The following is a 17,870-nucleotide window of genomic DNA, read 5'->3' as shown; positions in this document are numbered from 1 at the left end:
GCACACGTTGGGTAAGCATTAGATTGGGTGTCATTCATCAATGATTATTATGTTATTAAAGCTCATTTCACCTCAGTTTATTGTATAAAAGGGTAAAGAGAGCTTGCAGTGTTCCAGAGATTTTTTTCTGTCTATTGTTGAATAGGATACTGAAATAAAATAGATGAAATTATGTGAAATCTTTATCGGCAGTGGTAATGCAATAGACTAAATATTACCTAATATGTGGCAATTGACACACTATTCTGGTAAATAGCTGGATTTTAGGAAGTGGCTCACATCCCCAAAACTACATTTACGTGGGATTTCTGTGCATGCCAGTATCACCTTGTGAAGATTTTCCAGATGTTAATTATCTTTTATACTAAAGTAATGTAAATAAGGTGATTGCAATTTAGTTTGGGCTTGCTGTATTTTCATAATTTCCCATGGAAGAGCTGAGTACTTTAAATCGGGTGAAAACAATATACTGAAACATAAGCATTGGGCATGATAATAACAAGCAATTCTTTTGCCCTTGTTCATGCCTAGGTTGATGTTGCCCAGAAATGGGAACATATTTTTAGTCATCTTTTTTCAATGGATCATGTGTGCTGGAAGAGCAGTATGAAAAGAAAACTTAATCTGTAGGCTGGAAGTTTAATGTTATAAGATTATGTTATAATATAATATAATGTTTAATATTGGAGGTTTTAAATTTGATTTTTGTTTCTTGATATTACTCTTAATTGTCATTAGTGATCAAACTTTAAGTGAATTGCATTGTTAACAATGCATTGACTTCTACCTGGTATCGCAATAACAATTCATAGAGGCCAAATATGTAGGTGTTAGTTTGTTTCCCCACTTGTGCTGCAATTCTGTTATTTCATTGTGGTCTGGGAAAGGAGGAGGAGGAAGTGAAACAGCATTGCACTCAGATGATGCTGATGCTATTTCACGTCAAAATCAGTCGTACCAGAGACACCTTTGCTCCTTCACAACTATGATGCTATCAATAAACAAAAGGAACAAAAGTAAGGTGGCACTTTGCACCATCCTTGAGGGACATCATTTCTCCATGCAGCTGATAATAAATCCGTGCTCTTAGCAACCACTTATTTGTTGTTTCTAGCTGATGTCCAATAGCAATCTCTGTACACTTCTACAGTCCAGATGGGGGATTGGGGGTTGGGATGTTATAAAATTAAAAGTTGCAAATAGGTCTTTTCAGGGAACATATACAGTTAATTGTGTGCAGTCAAGATCAGTACTTTGTAATCTACTCTGTACTGTGAAATGGGTTTTAAAACACTAGATGCAAAAATATAGTTTTGAGCTCCACAATTTTGACTATAGACTGTTATCCATGGCTAGTCGTGTTTCTTTTTGAAAAATATGTTTTCTCATTAAATAATTCATACTATACCTCAGTTGATCAATAATTTATAAAGGTTTTTAAAACTGCTGTTGAGAAAATGGCTGAATTTGCATCGTTATGTAATCTATTTCTATTTTCAAGTATGTTTAAAATTCTGGTGCAGGATGGTAAAACTGGGTGTCACAGAATAACACATTTTAATGTTGATCTACCTCACATTAGTAATATTCCGTCCAAGCTTCGCTAATATTTAAGTGTTTTATTAGAATTATGAACTAGCTCAGGGATCTTAAGTCATTGGAAGTCTACTTTCAATGCCATGAGATGCAAGTTAAATTCATTTTTCAAATGGTTAGTTATGTGACCTAAGAAACTGTTTATTTAACCAATTGAACCAGCTAGTCGGATAAAAGAATAATGATCTTTTATCGAAATATGAGAATTCATGTGATGAATCTGTGATGCAAAAATTTGACTTGGAGTCCTTTATATAATTTGTGAGGATCCTTGAATTCAGTTGTCTTGTATTACACTGCAACCTTCCCAGAGATGAAAAGTAGTGGTTGTACTATGTTAGGAATGTAACAAAATAAGGAGCTTAATAGGCATGTTATAGACAAAGCAAGGTCAACAAATTCAACACAGAAATTGATCACCTTTCCATTTCAGGTATCAAGTATCAGCATCACCTAATTTCATGTCAAGTCTAGCAAAACCAAATGCTGCATGAAGCATAATACTGATTTGGTGGTTGCATTAACCCAAGCCACAAAGAGGCAATAAGTCCTTGTAAAAATGAATTCGTAACAACATTCAGGCACGAAAAAAAAACAAAGAAGCAAATTAGGAGAAAAGAGAAGAGCTTTTAGAGGAAAACAGCTGAAAAGTAAAGGTAATGAGGATGAGCTAAAGTAAAAAAAAAGAGAATAATGACACATGACTGTTTACTGATGCACATGTGGTAGATTAAATCAATGTTTTTGTTCAAGCTTTTAGCAGAAAATTTCACATATGCCTAATGTTCCAAAAATAAAAATGAGACGCAGCACATTCAAGCTCCATTTTCATTGATGGGCACAACTAGTTGTATGATGATGATTAAAGGCTGAATTTTTGAATTATTTATTTAACGTGTAAATACAGTGGATTCCAGTTAATTGGGACACATTGGGACAGTACATTTTGGCCCAATTAAGTGGCTGCCTCAATTAGATGAAGTTTCAGTTTGGTATAAAAATCCATACTGAATAACAAATTATGTACTAAAGTGAAATACAGAACAAATTAGAACACTACTCTTAAATATTACAGCACTTTAAAACTGTGAATTAGTTCCTAATATTTATCAACAGGGGAATTCATCCAGTGTATGCAATGAACAAAATCAGTGCAGACACCTGGTGCAGATATGGACTGCTTTGATACATTGCTTTCAATGATGGCATCCTCCAAATATTCACTTTCATTGTAACCTTCAAGATGATTGTTGAGACCTTCAAATCCTTCGTAGTTCCTAAATTATGGAAGTAGTGACATAATTTTGTTTTCAGTCCCGGCTATTTCTGGCATCTCCAAGTCTGAATGCTTGAAACTGCAGTGCGCAAAACGATTCAAAATTAACTTACTGCTTGTTTCTCACCAACTATCAGTAACAAAGATCACTTCTTTTTGAACACCAAACACACACAGCTGATATTTAAAAACTGTTTTCTTTAAGCATGGCCTAGCATCTAACGGCTAGACAAGTGTGCACAGTTGATGCTAGCTAGAAACTACCAACCCATGAGTCTCCTCATCCAACGCATCATTCTCCACAACTTACGCCATCTTCAGTGGGATCCTACCACCAAACAAGTCATTACCTCCGCCCTCCCATGCTCCACTTTCTGTAATGATCTCTCCCTCTGTGATTCCCTTGTCAATTTGTCCCTTCCTACGAATCCCGTAATTTATGCACTGCTTTGTTTATCTATGCATAATTCATTTGTAGATTTAATTCTTACTTTCCTAAATTATTGTGTGTTCTATGTGTATTATGTGTACTACTGTGCTTTACACCCTGGTCTGGAGAAACATTGTTTCATTTGGTGATATACAGGTACAGAGATAAATGACAATAAACTTGACTTGATGCCCCTCTTGGCACCTATCCCTGCAAGCAACAAAAATGCTACACCTGCCCGTTCATCTCCTCCGTTACCTCCATTCACGGCTCCAAACAGTCCTTCCAGGTGAGGCGAGTATGTAAGTACGTTGGGGTCATCTGTTGTATCCAGTGCTCCTCATATGGCCTCCTCTACATTGGAAAGTCCTGACATAAGTAGGAGGATCATTTTGTCAAGCACCTTCTCTCCAATCGCCATAAGCAGAATTTCCCGGTGGTCAACCATTTTAATTTCTATCCCCTTTACCTTCCCTAAATGTTTGTCCATGGCTTTCTCTTTTGCCATGAAAAGGCCACTCTAAGGGTGGAAGAGCAACACTTCATGTTCTGTCTGGGTAGCCTCCATCCTCGTGGCATGGATATCGATTTCTCCTTCCAGTAATTTTTTTCCTCCCATTTCCCTCTTCTTCTATTCCCCACTCTGGCCTCTTGACTCTTTTCATCACCTGCCTATCACCTCCTGCTGATACTCCACCTTCTTCCTTTCTCCCATGGTCCACACTCTTCTCCTATTAGATTCCTTCTTCTTCAGCCCCTTACCTTTCCCACCCATCTGGCCTCACCTATCAACTTTTAGCTAGGCTTCCTTCTTGTCCCCCCACCTTTTTGTTCTGGCATCTTCCACCTTTCTTTCCAGTCCTGAAGAAGAGTTTCATACTGAAATGACGACTACTTGTTTATTTCCATAGATGTTGCCTGACCTGCTGAATTCCTCCAGCATTTTTTTGTGATTTGCTAATTACAACCTGTATGGCAAGTCTCCTGCTCAATTAAGGGGCAGAGTGTTCCAAGTAAATGATAGGAATCCTGTCAATTTTATCGATTAGTTTTTGTTCTTTGAGTTGTCCCAAATAAGCAGCCGTCCCATTTAACCAATAGCCCAATTAACTGTAATCCACTGTACTCTGCATAGGAATCAAACTTTTAGCTGGCTATGATTTGTCCATGTGGCATATCAACGAGTTGTAATTCCTGTTGGCCACTGTAAAATAAGAGGTTAAAGACACAGGGAATAGAATCGGGATTAGGCAATATAGGCTTTTGAGTCCACTCTGCCATTTGGGACAGTTCTACTGTCTTGGACTATGTCCACTTTCCTCATAGTCTCTAACTTCTGTGACGTGTAGAAAATTATTGATCGTGGTCTTAAATATAACTGATCAGTCCAATCCAAATGCAACATCAGATTTGGTACTGAATCTTGCCTTTGTATATATAACTTCTATGGGCCATCGGAGAACCATGGTTCAGTTCACAAGCATTTGAGAACATTGTTAGAGCTGTTCAGGATTGTTAAATGTGAATGTGGCATAGTTCAATCCCTTGAAGCTCTCATCGTGGTTTGATTTCCTTTATCTATGATAAATTTGTTTCAAAATCAAATAGCATTGGTTGTTGCTCATAATGGAATGATTTTTGTCATTGGATTTGGTATCATTATTAATATAGGGTGTACCTTTCAATGGTACAACACGATATCACTGTAAATAAATTAAAATGTTCAATATTGCATTGTTATAAGTAAACACAATATTGTTTTTATTTGTCTTTTAGAGATCCATTATCTTTTGTAGACACAGAAAATCTGATTACATTCCTTAATTTGTGCAACTCAAACATAAAATCTTCCTCCATTTCACTTTTTAGTAAGTTTTCAATGGAAAAGCTCTTTGCTTTACTATGTAAAATATACCTCTGGCAGTCCTTCATTTTATTTCACTAATTGGTTGCATGTGACAGAAAATCAAAACATAAGTCAAAGTTTAAAAAAGTTTGCTTTTGTTTTGAATACATCTGTCTTTGAAACGTTTCCAGTGCAGCATAGTAATTTCGATATTGATACTTTACATTTTTCTGATTTCTTTTATCACTATGGAAGGACGATTTTAACACTTTGTAAACATTTTACCTAAATTTTTTATACTGCTGTGCTAACGAACAAAAAAACCCTACATAATCTATCTGGGTCTAGTTAACATAAATTTCAGCCATTAATAACTGCAGTTTATGTTTTATTCCAGTACTAGAGGATACTGCCACCTTCTACAGCAATGCAAAGTGATTTAGCAGTACCAAGTCCAGAACATCCGTAAATAATAACACTTTATGCTGACAATCTGAACATTTTGGTTAATGTGCATTGATTCAAGGCCTTTGATGCAAGAAAACAGGAGTGTTAAGTCTTTGCATGATGCACACATCCTAATGGCTACTGCTATTGAATGGTGTAGCTAGTGTCAAAAGGTAGTGATTGAAAATGCTGACATCTACAGAGGAATATAGAACAGCAAGGAAAGGGAAAAATGAAAAAGCAATTAAGTGAAAATAAAATTTTACCAAAATCCTCATTTGTAATATGAATCTGACTTGAAAAGATGAACAACTCAATGTAATCTACATTTTTTGCTATTTTTTTCAATCTATCTGAGTGGTTTTGGCATGAGGTTTTCAAATTACAACAATTGAGAAGTTATAAGGAAAGCTTATGCCTTATTGGTCTGTATTTATTTTAATTGTACTCACTTGTTAATGGGATTTTTTTGCACCGCAAGTTCACTGGAGTAAATTCTTGTTTTCTGAGCATGAGATTTTCCCTACTGAGTTTTGAGTTCAGAATTCAGGATCCTATGCCAAGGAATCTTTTGCCAGAGGATCAGTTGACGGTGATGTACAATATATTTTATCTGCAGAACACACTACTGCAATCCCTGCAGCAGCCTCTGACAAACATTGGTCATTGGATGGCACGTGACTGATGAAGCTGCTTTGTGTCTTCCCTCACCCATCTGTGTGCAGGGCACTGATAGGCCAGGCTGATGCAGAGGCAATTTATCATTTTGATCTCCCACTGAGTCAGGGAGCTCTCCTGTCAGAAGTATTGATTTCAGAGGATGGACTAAATTTTCAAGGATTTCCATTAAGAATTAAAGAAAGCCTCATGCACGCAGCGGTCACTTGGTAGCCAGACAGGACAGAGCAGCATGGAAATGAAATGGCACTGTGAAACCTTTCAGGTAGTTCTTTCCATCACAGCCTTGCCACTGCAACCTGCACGGTATTCAGTTGCACATTTGAGCACTGCAGAGAATAACATGGCATGTTTGTCTAAAGGTTACGCATGGAAGTGAATCTGACCTGCATTTATCTTTTAGACAGTGGCAACCATGTTATGATTACGGATACACTGCCAACACCTTGAGTGGTATTAAGGGACTGAGTGTCAAAATTTCAGACAGTCATTTTTTGGTTGTCGGAGAGGTGCTGTTTACATGCATGAGAAGCCTGTAGCTTGCATTAACCCACCTAGTGCCATTGCATATTTCTTAATCCTCTTAATTTGTTGATGTTTGGTTGTGTGTGGACAGCATCCTCAGCTCCACCAATAAACGATAGAAAGGCTTTGCACGAGAAAATCTTCTCGCTGAAGGAGTGTAACAGCTTGCAAGCTGTATGTCTGTGCAGAGTTGCTGGAAAGACTATTTTTAACACATGAACGCTCATCTTTCTATTATCAGTGTTATTGTACGATTGTAAATGGTTTATGGTGCATGTATCTTTTTATCATTAGAACTATGCATGTGAAATAAAAATGTTTACGAGAATGATGATAACCTTTCATTACCAGGAGCTTTTAAGTTAACTGTGAATCTTTTATGACTTCGCTAGAATTAGGCTAAATGCATGAAAAGTAGTATTTATGCAGACACTTAAACTCTAATTGCTGTGCTGTGTTGAATATATGCTGCAGTGTGACGTCTTGGTGGACTAATAATGCCAATATTAGCATCCGACTGTTTTATCATGTGTGACAACTTAATATATTTGAAAGTCATGTGATAAGCTAGTTTATTTGTCTACAAGTTCTTTCTGATGAGGAGCAACAGGAAGCAGACCCTGTCCTGGTATCCAAATCTAAAATACAAATAGTTATTTAAATATCTTTAAAACAAGAATATTAATTGAAAACAGTGTGATCCAGGAATATATTTGTGCGACTAAGATACATTTTTGTTGTTAAAACCATTTTAAATGGATTGCCGTTCTCTTTATTTTATGAATTTCACATAAACCATGAATGAAAGCAGCTTAATTGGATTTCCTGAGCTGATTTCAGACTTAATCCAAAGTGATATTTAAAGATTCTGAAATTACTGCAGGATGGTTTTCTTGTTGCTCTGGGAATTCATGTTTTGTAGTAATTCTTTTAAATGTGCTTTTTGGTTGCCAAGGCAACAGCTTTTACTGTGGTTATACATACTTAAAGGGGTGTACGCTGGGCAGTTCAGTTTGTATTTTAAAGTCAATGTGGTTGAGAAAGAGTGACTGGAAAATTTGTTTTTCCAGCTTTCGTTTGTGGTGCAGCCAGGGTCAGTTTGGTTCCAAAAAGGATACTTAGCTAAGAAGTACTGGATGTACGCAGAGTGGGCAGACTCTGACAGCGATTACTGTGCAGTGTTGGTTTGATACCAGTCCTGCTATACTGCCATATTGGACCTTTGGGCTTCAATATAGGCTGTTTATAATATCACATGGCTAAATACAATTTCTGTACTGAGATTAAGGTTTGCTCATGATGGATTTATGTGAAAAGTTCCTGAAATTCTATAATTGTTAATTGTCCACTGGAGTTCAGTAAGTTCTTTATGATCATAAAGGCTTAAAAGGAGAGGGGAAGAAATATTATCTTAACTTCAGCACTTTGTACAAAGCAGTTGCTCTTGGGCATTGCTGGGTCGATAGGATTCCTCAACCGGGCAACATGATTGTGGCATGCAAATCAAGGGAAATGTACCCAAGTAAGCGAGAGTGGCTAACCTGAAATCTGTCACAGCTGCACCCAACAAAGAACATAATGCTATTGGAATTAAAGATTGCTGTTGTAATGTATTTCAACCTTCTGCATTAGAGCTGGAGATACTTGTAACATATTTCAGTTTTCACGTTTCGGTTTTAAAAGAAAAAGAAAACAAATGGTTTTCTCTATTAAATTCCTATCAAAAAGAAGCAAATAGATTGAGCATATGTTTTTAGTGACTTAAGAATTAGGAGCCTGAGTGGCAATTTACATGTAGAGGCTGATCTGCCATTTATTAAGATTGTTGGTAACTTTTTACTGCCTCCATCAACATACACAAAGTGCTGGAGGAACACAGCAGGTCAGACAGCATCTATGGAGGAGATGACTTTTCAGGCTGAGACCCTTCAGCAGAACTGGAAAGGAAAGGGGAAGAAGCCAGAATAAGAAGTTGGGGAGAGGGGAAGGAGTACAAGTTTGCAGGTGAAACATGAAAGCAGGTGAGGGAGGGAGGGAGGATGAAGTGAGGAGCTGAGAGGTGATAAGTGGAAGAAGACTGAATCTGAATGGAGAGGAGAGCAGACCATTGGAGAAAGGTTAGAAGGAGAGGCAGCAGGGATAGTAATGAGCAGGTGTGGTGAAAAGGTCTGAGATCAGAGTGGGGAATAGAAAAAGGGGGATGGAAAATAATTACTGAAAGGAGAGATTGGTGTTCATGCCATAAGATTGGAGGCTGCCTAGACCGAATATAAGCGTTTGCTTCTCCACCCTGAGCACGGCCTCATCATGGCAAAACAGGAGGCCATGGGCTGACATGTCTGAATGAGAATGGGGATAGGATTTAAAATAGTTGGCCACCAGGAAAAGCGGCTTTTGGCAGATGGAGCTCCATCAGAGCATTGGCTGTTTCCAGAGAGACTTTCTGCAGCTGTCCTACTTCTAAGATTCCCTCTAATTCCTTGCTCAATCTTCCATTAATGATCTCTATTTTCACCACTGGTTCTTGTTTACTCTGCTCTTTCTAGGCTAATGAGTGGTTCAGCTTAGTTTGGGAGCTTTTGTTTTTCTTCTTGTATTACATTACCTTTCAAGAACTGAGATTACTCCAAGGGTTAAGGAATAGATGTTTATTGGTTTGTTTGACAGCTGCTGTCAATACCAGAATGCATGTGACCTGTAACAGATGGAATGAGATGGCTAATAAGCAAGGCTGGTATTTAAGCCAGGGCTCACGTGAGTCCACTTCATACTGCTTTCTTTCTCTCCTCTTCTTCCTTCTATGTCGGAGCTGGGAAGACCACTCACAAAAATATAAGTAGCACTGAGTATTATCAGGAAGAAAGGAAAAGAAAATATTTTTCTGAGGTGGATCCATGTGAGCTATGCTTTGACAACTTGACCAGCTGAAGAAAATCATCAAGAAGCAGAGAGTCGCCAAGACTGAGCTGAGCCACCTGCTTATTAGCCCTTTAGTCCCATCTGTTGTGAACTCGATTTCTACTTTATGCAGTTCTCTTCTGATATTTATCAATCAGTAAATTGCTTTATTCCTTCATACTTCAGATGATCTGTGATTATTGAACAAGGCCAAAAGGATTCAGCTACTCAGACAGTTCTTTCTTGCTTGTAAAGTAGGATTATGTAGTGCAGAAAAGAAAGAAAACTGCAGATGCTGAAATCAAAATTGCAGAAAATGCTGGAAGAATTTAGCTAGTCAAGCAAAAACTACTGAAAGAAAAAGAACTTAGTTAATGTTTTAGTTCAGTCACTCTTCCTCAGAACTAGCCTTTTCCAAAATAGAACTGGGCAAGGAATGAGCTGGATGATAAAAAAAACTCTATGGAGATAGGTTAAGTCAGTTCAGGCAATAAGGAACGTAAGTACTAACCATTATGGAAGTGATTATGTACCCTGTTACAAAAGAAGAGCAAAATTTATTGGTGAGCATCACACGATGCATTTGAGTGATATGGTTGATGTAGTTTAATTGCTTACATTGTGTGCAAGTCTTGAAAACCACAGGTGAAGCTAATTGCAGAGTTATCTGTGTATTTCGGTGATGGTGTAAGTGGCAAGAGGAGATCCAGAAGGAGGCTGATCAATGAGTGTTGGGAGTGTGATGCGCTGAACAGCATGTGATGATAATTGTGCTGCTTGTGGAATAAATACAACTCAGTAATAGGCCCTTCTGCCCATGATACCTATCCTGACCATGATTCTGAATTAAATTAATCCCACCTGTTTGCACATTGTCTATATACTGTTGTTTAAGTAGCTCTTAAATGTTGCTATTGTATTCCCCTGACAGTACCTTGCAGGTACCTAGGTGTAAAAACACTTGTCGCACATATCTCTTGTTTTCTAAGCTCTGCCCTCTGATATTTGATACTTCCATCCTGGGGTAAAAGGCTGATAGTGCAAGTTTGTCCATCCTGTCTTTATAGGTGATAATCTCTAATTGAAGCAACATCCTGGTAAATCTCTTTTAACTCTACCAAAGCCCCCATATGTTTCTTGTAATGCAGCGTCCAAAACTTCAACTCTCCAAATGAGGCTTAACCAAAGCTTTATACAGCTGCAACAAGACTTCTCTAATTTGATACTCATCTTCTACACCAATAAAGGCAAGCATATCTTGCATCTTCTTTACTATTTTTCTTACCACTTTCAGAGCACAATGTACTTGCACATAAGATCTCTATGTACATCAATGCTCCTGAAGGTCTTGCCATTTATTGTATACTTTCCTCCTGCATTTGACCTTTCCAAGTGCAATGCCTCATTCTTGTAGAATTAAATTGCAGATGAATGCCAAAGGACTTACTGGGTTATTTTGAAAAAGTTACCATGCTGTGAATTAATGAGAAACCAATGGATGTACTATTCTTAGCTTCCTCGAAAGCATGTGATAATGAGATTGCAAAATATAAAAGCTCCTAGATTTAGACGCAACGTATTGGCATTTACAGAAGATTGGCTGGCAAACAAGAGGCAGACAATAGGTATAAATAGATCTCTTATCCGGTTGGAAAGTTTTAATGAGTAATGAGCCACAGGGGAAGTTGTTTGTACCCCAGATTTTTATGATTTATATTAATGACTTGGATGAAAGAACTCAAGGTAGTGAGTGGGGAAATATTTGGCAAATGTTGTATAGTGCACGAAGATGTGAAATTATCAACTAGCAATAAAAATAGAAAAGTATATTAATTAAATGATGAGAGATGGCTGAGCTTTATGCTGCATAGGGACCTGAGTGTCTTAGTGAAGGGTTTGAAAGAAGTGCAGGTACACTAAGTAAATTAGGAAAACTTAGAACTGTGCTGTTTATTATAAGAGCAATGGATTACAAAGGAAGGGAAGTTATACTTCAATTATATCTGGAATAATGTGTATAACATTGCGAACAGTTCAGCAAAGGTTTAACATAGTATTATGAGAAAGGCTGAGCAAGGGAAGTTTTTATCTGCTGGAGTATACAAGAGAGAGGGGGGATTTAACTGAAACAAAGAAAGGCCTTGATAACTTGGATGTAGGAAGATGTTTCCTGTTGGGAGGGAGTCTGGAAATAGGGATATTTTAAAAATATAATGAGTTATTCATTTAAAACAGAGATGAAGTGACTTTTTACTTGTACCTTTTCCTTAAGGGATGGCACAAGCAGAGACTTAATGTTTTTAAGGCAAAGGTAGATAGATTGTTGGATGGTAGAGTTGGTTTGACGAGCTGAATGGACTGCTCCTGCTCCTAATTTCTATATTGGTATCTTGGTAAGCTTAAATTACCTGTTTTATGAAATACAAAGTGAAAAGATACTGATGTTTGCACATTACAGTGGCAATGAAGTCCCCCGCTGGATATAAACCTTTTAAAATGGGAAAACGACTCACAACATGCCAGAGGAGCGTAGTCAGTGCAAGACTGACTTTGGGCTAGCTGAGAGTATATTATGACATATTATTTAGGAGCTTAGCAATACAAATGATGGCATTAAAACAATAGTTTAAAAGGAGCAAATAATGGGTACAGAAGATTTACCAGATCACAGGCTTCTGCAGCTGAATACAAAGAGTCTATGGTGAGCTAATGAAGTACAGAATGCCAAGATTTCATAAGAATTCGAAACAGAATTAGGGTATTTCACCCTTCCTACCAAGTGATGCATTAAGATCATATCTCAGTGTCTCTTTCCTACCTTGTCCATATCCCTAAGTAATCCTAATATCTAAAATCTATCTGAAGTATACACAGAGACTAATTGCCTATGCCCCTCCTGCGGAGAGAATTCCAAAAACTCAGTACCGTTTCATAAAGATATCTCTTCTCTCTTTCTTGGTCCCCTTACCTAACCTCTACATAAGAATAAAAGCTCCTTTTCACTCTGAATGCCAAGTCCTTGCAGAACAGGAATAAGCAGTGGGGTGAATTAAGGTTCTTTCATAATAACAGTTTCCTTCATTTGGGAGCAATATAGAGCAGCAAATATAGGGATGGCAGGTGAGTGGGATTTGGTGCTTTAGGTTATGGAAAAGGTTAAGTTGGTAGATGGGGTGGGAAGCTGCCCTAGAAAAGTAAATCTACTGATCACAACAGGAGGTGATCTTTACAGCAGCAGGAAATATGAGAGAGTGTCAGAGATGGATAACGCAAGGGAAGTTTGTACGAGTGTGTTTGGACATTGGCAGTCATTACTGTTGTTTTTTTCAACAGAGAGAAAGGCATTTTTATAGAGTACCTGTACTAGAAATATAAGAAATAGAATAATGCTGAGTACTTTAGTTACATTCTGAAACAAACTAATTTAAACATTCTTAAATTATTTTGATGTTAGGTAAGACTTGCTAAAATTATTGCATTAGTAGTGCGATGCAAAGGGAAAAATCCAAATGCATTTACAGCAGAATGCTCATTCTACATTATGTATTACCCCTGAGAGTAACTCAACGGTAGAAGGCCAAGTTATTAATAACCATTGCTTTCTTTGTGAAAGCCTTGCTTAGTGAACACAACTGTGAAATTTGCAGTATGATGGATTTCATATCTAATGCCAAACACTGCAAACAAACTGATTATTCTTTGATTGATCATTTTTTAAATATCTCAAAGTAATTTGAGAACAAAAGCTGAACAATTGTTCCTATTGCTGTTCTAGTGCAAACCAGGTGACAGTAGGGAAGATTGTTAGACCTTGCAATTTTCCTAGACCCATTTGCAGCAAAGATGATGTTTTTCGTCAGATCTCATTTTACCAGCTGCTTGAGATATTCAGAAAATCCACAGGGATTTCGATGCACTCACTGCAAAGCAGAATGATACTGCATCATAAAAAGACATGTAACTGCAATTATAGCAGCTTCTTGGTTGAGACTTTAAAACATTCAGGCGAGCTCAGTTATTGCCTCAGCAGGCTTAACTTTCACATGGGGTCATAATGGATTATGTACCTGGGTTTAGTGACTGAAATATTCATTACCAATCTTACATACAGTGTGTAAATACTTCACATGAATGGCTCTTCTTATCTTACAGTCTCTAACTGGTAATATAGAAATAAAGCTTTCCAACTTGCAGAAACATGGGAAGACGTGAATGCGAAAATAATTGTGAATTCAAATTTTCTACATGCATCATTTCTAAGCAATGTTTTAGATTTGTTTTTCACTTCTGGGTTAATTGCAGAGGCTCCATTTCAAGAACTACTGCAAAATAACTACAGAACCGGTTGGTATTCAGAGAGTGGCTTTCTGTGGATCTAAAGTGGAGATATTATAGGCAAAAAATGAAAGGCAATTGCACATTTAAGGCTGGAGTGATACCCTCTGATTATTCATATCTTGCCAGCCATTTGTAGTAAAATTAACTCATTAACTCATAAAATTGTATGGCTGGATATCTATTTTGGCAAGCAATTAGGAAAATAAAAATCTTTTTAGCATCTATTAAATATATATGACAACTATTTACATGTTTTGGATTTAACATAGAAAAATATTTGAAAATGTTATAAAAATCAGCAGTGCAGATTTTTCCAGTGAAACAGGAGTGCAAAAAATGCTTATGGCATTTGTTTTGTGCACGTGCACTAAATTACTAACTACTCTAAATGAGTGAACTATTAACGTATCATTACCAGAGCAGTAAATGCAAACACAGAAGTAATAAGAGGAAAAATTCCCACCTCCTCTTAATGAAAAAGTAAAGGCAATGCCCAAGATAACAAAGAATTGTCACTAGGTTCTGTGCATAGGGCTGGCTGATCATCCATCAAAGAGCATTGCTGAACTAGAACTTGTCAGCTCTGCTCTTAATCACAAATCTGTTGCAAAGTATTCATGTACAGACATTGGATAAAGACAAAGTGAACATGATCAATAAATGCTGATCTTGCCAGTGATGTACACACACGACAAAAATTAATATGAAGAAAGAACAGTTCCACAACCTACCAAGATGGAATAGTTTTCTGATAAGGCAGATGGCTTGCTTCTACTCCATATCTGTAGGTTTCAAGTGAATGATAAGGCCACTGTGGGAGAGTGGAATAAAAGCCGATTGATTGTGGAGCTTGGGAGATAGTGGTACACTCATTTCACAGTTTTTTTCTAGGCATTCATATGCTCCCAAAAATAAAATGGTGCCTGCTTAATGTTGCTTATCCATGTTGACTGGTTGCAAGGCAGAGATTCCCACAGGTGAATGGTAAGTAACTTTGCCCCCCTCAGGATGTTTCAGAGCTCAAAAGTCCCTGTATCTGGAGTCAGATTTTGACATGCAAATAATATTCTGTGCCCATTAGAGATGACAGATTATCTGAGGTTTTCACCTTATAACATAAGAAGCATATTACATATATGTGATCAAATACATTCAAGGAAAGTTCGTAAAATACACTTTACGAAATGATGAAGGGTCTTGGCCTGAAATGTCGACAGTTTATTCTCATGCATAGATGCTGCCTGACCTGCTGAGCTCCTCCAGCACATTGTGTGCATCGATCTAGATTTCTAGCATCTACAGTGCTTCTCTTGTCTCCAAGAAATGTTTTTGCTTTCATGGGTAGTGCGTGATTTTCAAAGGAAACATTATGGCAAGAATTCTGCTCTGTTAATAAGATTTTTTCTGCATTACAAATTCTAAACCAGACAACCTTTCAAGACTAACTTTCATAACTACTTTCAAAGAAACAATGGAGTCATTCTTTAAATATTCACATACCTATTTGAAGTAAACCACATCTTACCCTGTAACATAATTTCAGAAAAAATCATTTGGTAGATTTATAGCACTGAACAAGATTTTTTAGTTTTCTTTAAACTTGTTTTAATTTGCTTTAGCTCGTATTAAATTCATTTTAAGTTAGGCATTTTTTTCAGTAGTTCATCCTGAAGTAAACATATTTAACTTAACCCAAAATACATAATGGAAATGCAAAATACTGTGAATGATAGAAGAATACAATTAAAAACAGAAAATACTGAAAGATCAGGCAACATCTGCAGAGTATTATCAGGCAAATCCATTGTAGTCATGTAATCACTTACAAGCAAAGAGATTCTGCAGATGCTGTAATTCTTAAGCAACACACACAAAGTACTAGAGGAACTCAACAAGCCAGGCAGCATGCAATTACTTTCCCTTCCTCATTCTTTACATAATCTTCAGTTTCTGTTTTAGTGATATTTAACTTGTCTTTGAAGCAAAGCAATTGTTCTTGAGTAACAGCAGTCAGTGATTCATTCCTATAATTCACCATCTTTCACACTTCTCAACCGACCCCTACTAAAAGGGAGATGAGGGGCAACCTTTTATTGTTGTGTACCAAATATTCTGTTTGCTCCAGAACCTCTAGAGTGCATTTGTCTCATAAAGTTACCTCTATATTTTAGCTTGTATGAAAATGAAGTGATTTCTCACTACGTCCTGCAGTAAGGGTCATCCACCACTTGCCTGAAGGCCAATCTGTGGTTGAATACCAAAAGGTTTGATATTTCTGTCCCCTGGAAAGATGCATTGCAGAACTCTCTTATTATTTCATCCAAATGAAGAGGGAAAATCTCACTGGTCCTCCATTATCTCAGAGCAAACTTGAATGCTCTAAGTACAAATATGTAATTTTTTATTGAACACGAAGAGCAATACCCCTAGAGTCTCATGGGGGTAGGGGGGAGGATGAGAGACTCAAAGGGACAGTAATACCGGCAACGGCCAGGACAGGAAACAGACTTCGAGGAAGCAAAAGCAAACAACACCGACCAGAGAGGAATTCATGGTAAGGTGTATGAAGCACCTTCAATAACTCCAATAGACTGAAGTAGGGTAAATACTGAAAGGCTTTTATTTGCAGTACAATACGACTTCCATGCTGAGGGTCTGCCCCTGGACTGAGGGGGAGGGGCAAGGCGAAATCACCTTTATTCAGGGTTCTGTGGGAGGAGCCACAGGGGCAGTCAGCCGAGGGGCGTGTCCAGACAGGTAACCCAGTTACAACATATATATGGTTTACCACAGTCTCATTGCGGAAAAGTCTGCAAAAACATCAGAGGGCTCAAGATACACCAGAGCAGGTCTAGATGTGGATCAATGGTGACCCAAGTGCAGCACACGGACTTATTGTCTGGTGAGACGAAGGAGAATTCCAGCCAGGAATCACCCCACAGAGCTGAAGATCTCTCCGCACTTGACTCGCCTCAGCACCAAACAACAGACCAAGTGAGTTCCTCTTCGGCTACCCCAATCAATTCGTCTAGGAATGACAGGATCAAATGGCCTAGATCATCAGACAACGTTGCCTGGATGCAGTTCGATGATGATCTAGATGGCATCCTGGAAGTTGCCTTAGCAGGTCCAGTACACAGAAAGATCGACTCACTCACGGCCATAGCGTATAATCTAGCTAAGGAACGATTTGGCCCAATGGAGCAGAGAAGCCAGCCCGAGTTACCGCGACAACCAAAGAGGAGGGAAAGAGAGGTTCGTCATTTGAGAGGCGAATTAAAGACGCTCAACAAGTGGTTTAAAACCAGCTCACCGGCCAAAAAAGAAGGTATCAAGGAATTAACCAGTATGCTGCGGGAAAAGCTGTGCAAACTCCGGAGGGCGGAACATCTATGACAGCAAAGAAGGAAGAACGAGAAAAGGCGAGCGCAGTTTATGAGAGATCCATTCAGCTTCACCAGGACTCTTCTCAGCCAACAAAAATCTGGTATAATATGCAGCTCGAAGCCAGAGGTAGAATTCCTGCGGGAGGCACACAGCAACCCATGGAGGGGTCAGGGACTAGAAACCAATGGGGCTATACGTAGACCGGAAAAACCATCAACTGAGCTGAAAGTGAAGGAGCCTACATGGCAGGAAATCCAGGACATCATCCGGAAAGCTAAAGCATCAGCTGCCCCAGGCCCAAGCGGCATACCTTATAAGGTGTATAAGAAATGGAGACTTCCGGTAGCGCTCATGGAGTGAAGTCGCGTTCTTGACTCGCTCCATTACCTCTGAGTTTTTTTTCTCTATGGTCAGCTATACTTTAATTAACCATTAAGGCATCAATTTTT

The 17,870-nt window shown here is 38.1% G+C and overlaps 1 protein-coding gene across 22 annotated transcripts in view; it reads left to right on the top strand.

The window, feature by feature from the left end:
- Positions 1 to 17,870, top strand: part of nrxn1a (neurexin 1a) — a 1,799,241-nt gene that overhangs the window by 1,735,696 nt on the left and 45,675 nt on the right. The window lies entirely within an intron of this gene.

This window comes from Mobula hypostoma, chromosome 8, assembly GCF_963921235.1.
Source record: "Mobula hypostoma chromosome 8, sMobHyp1.1, whole genome shotgun sequence".
Taxonomy (NCBI): Eukaryota; Metazoa; Chordata; class Chondrichthyes; order Myliobatiformes; family Myliobatidae; genus Mobula; species Mobula hypostoma.
The sequence above is the reverse complement of the archived record's forward strand: the minus strand, read 5'-3'. Positions and strand labels throughout refer to the sequence as shown.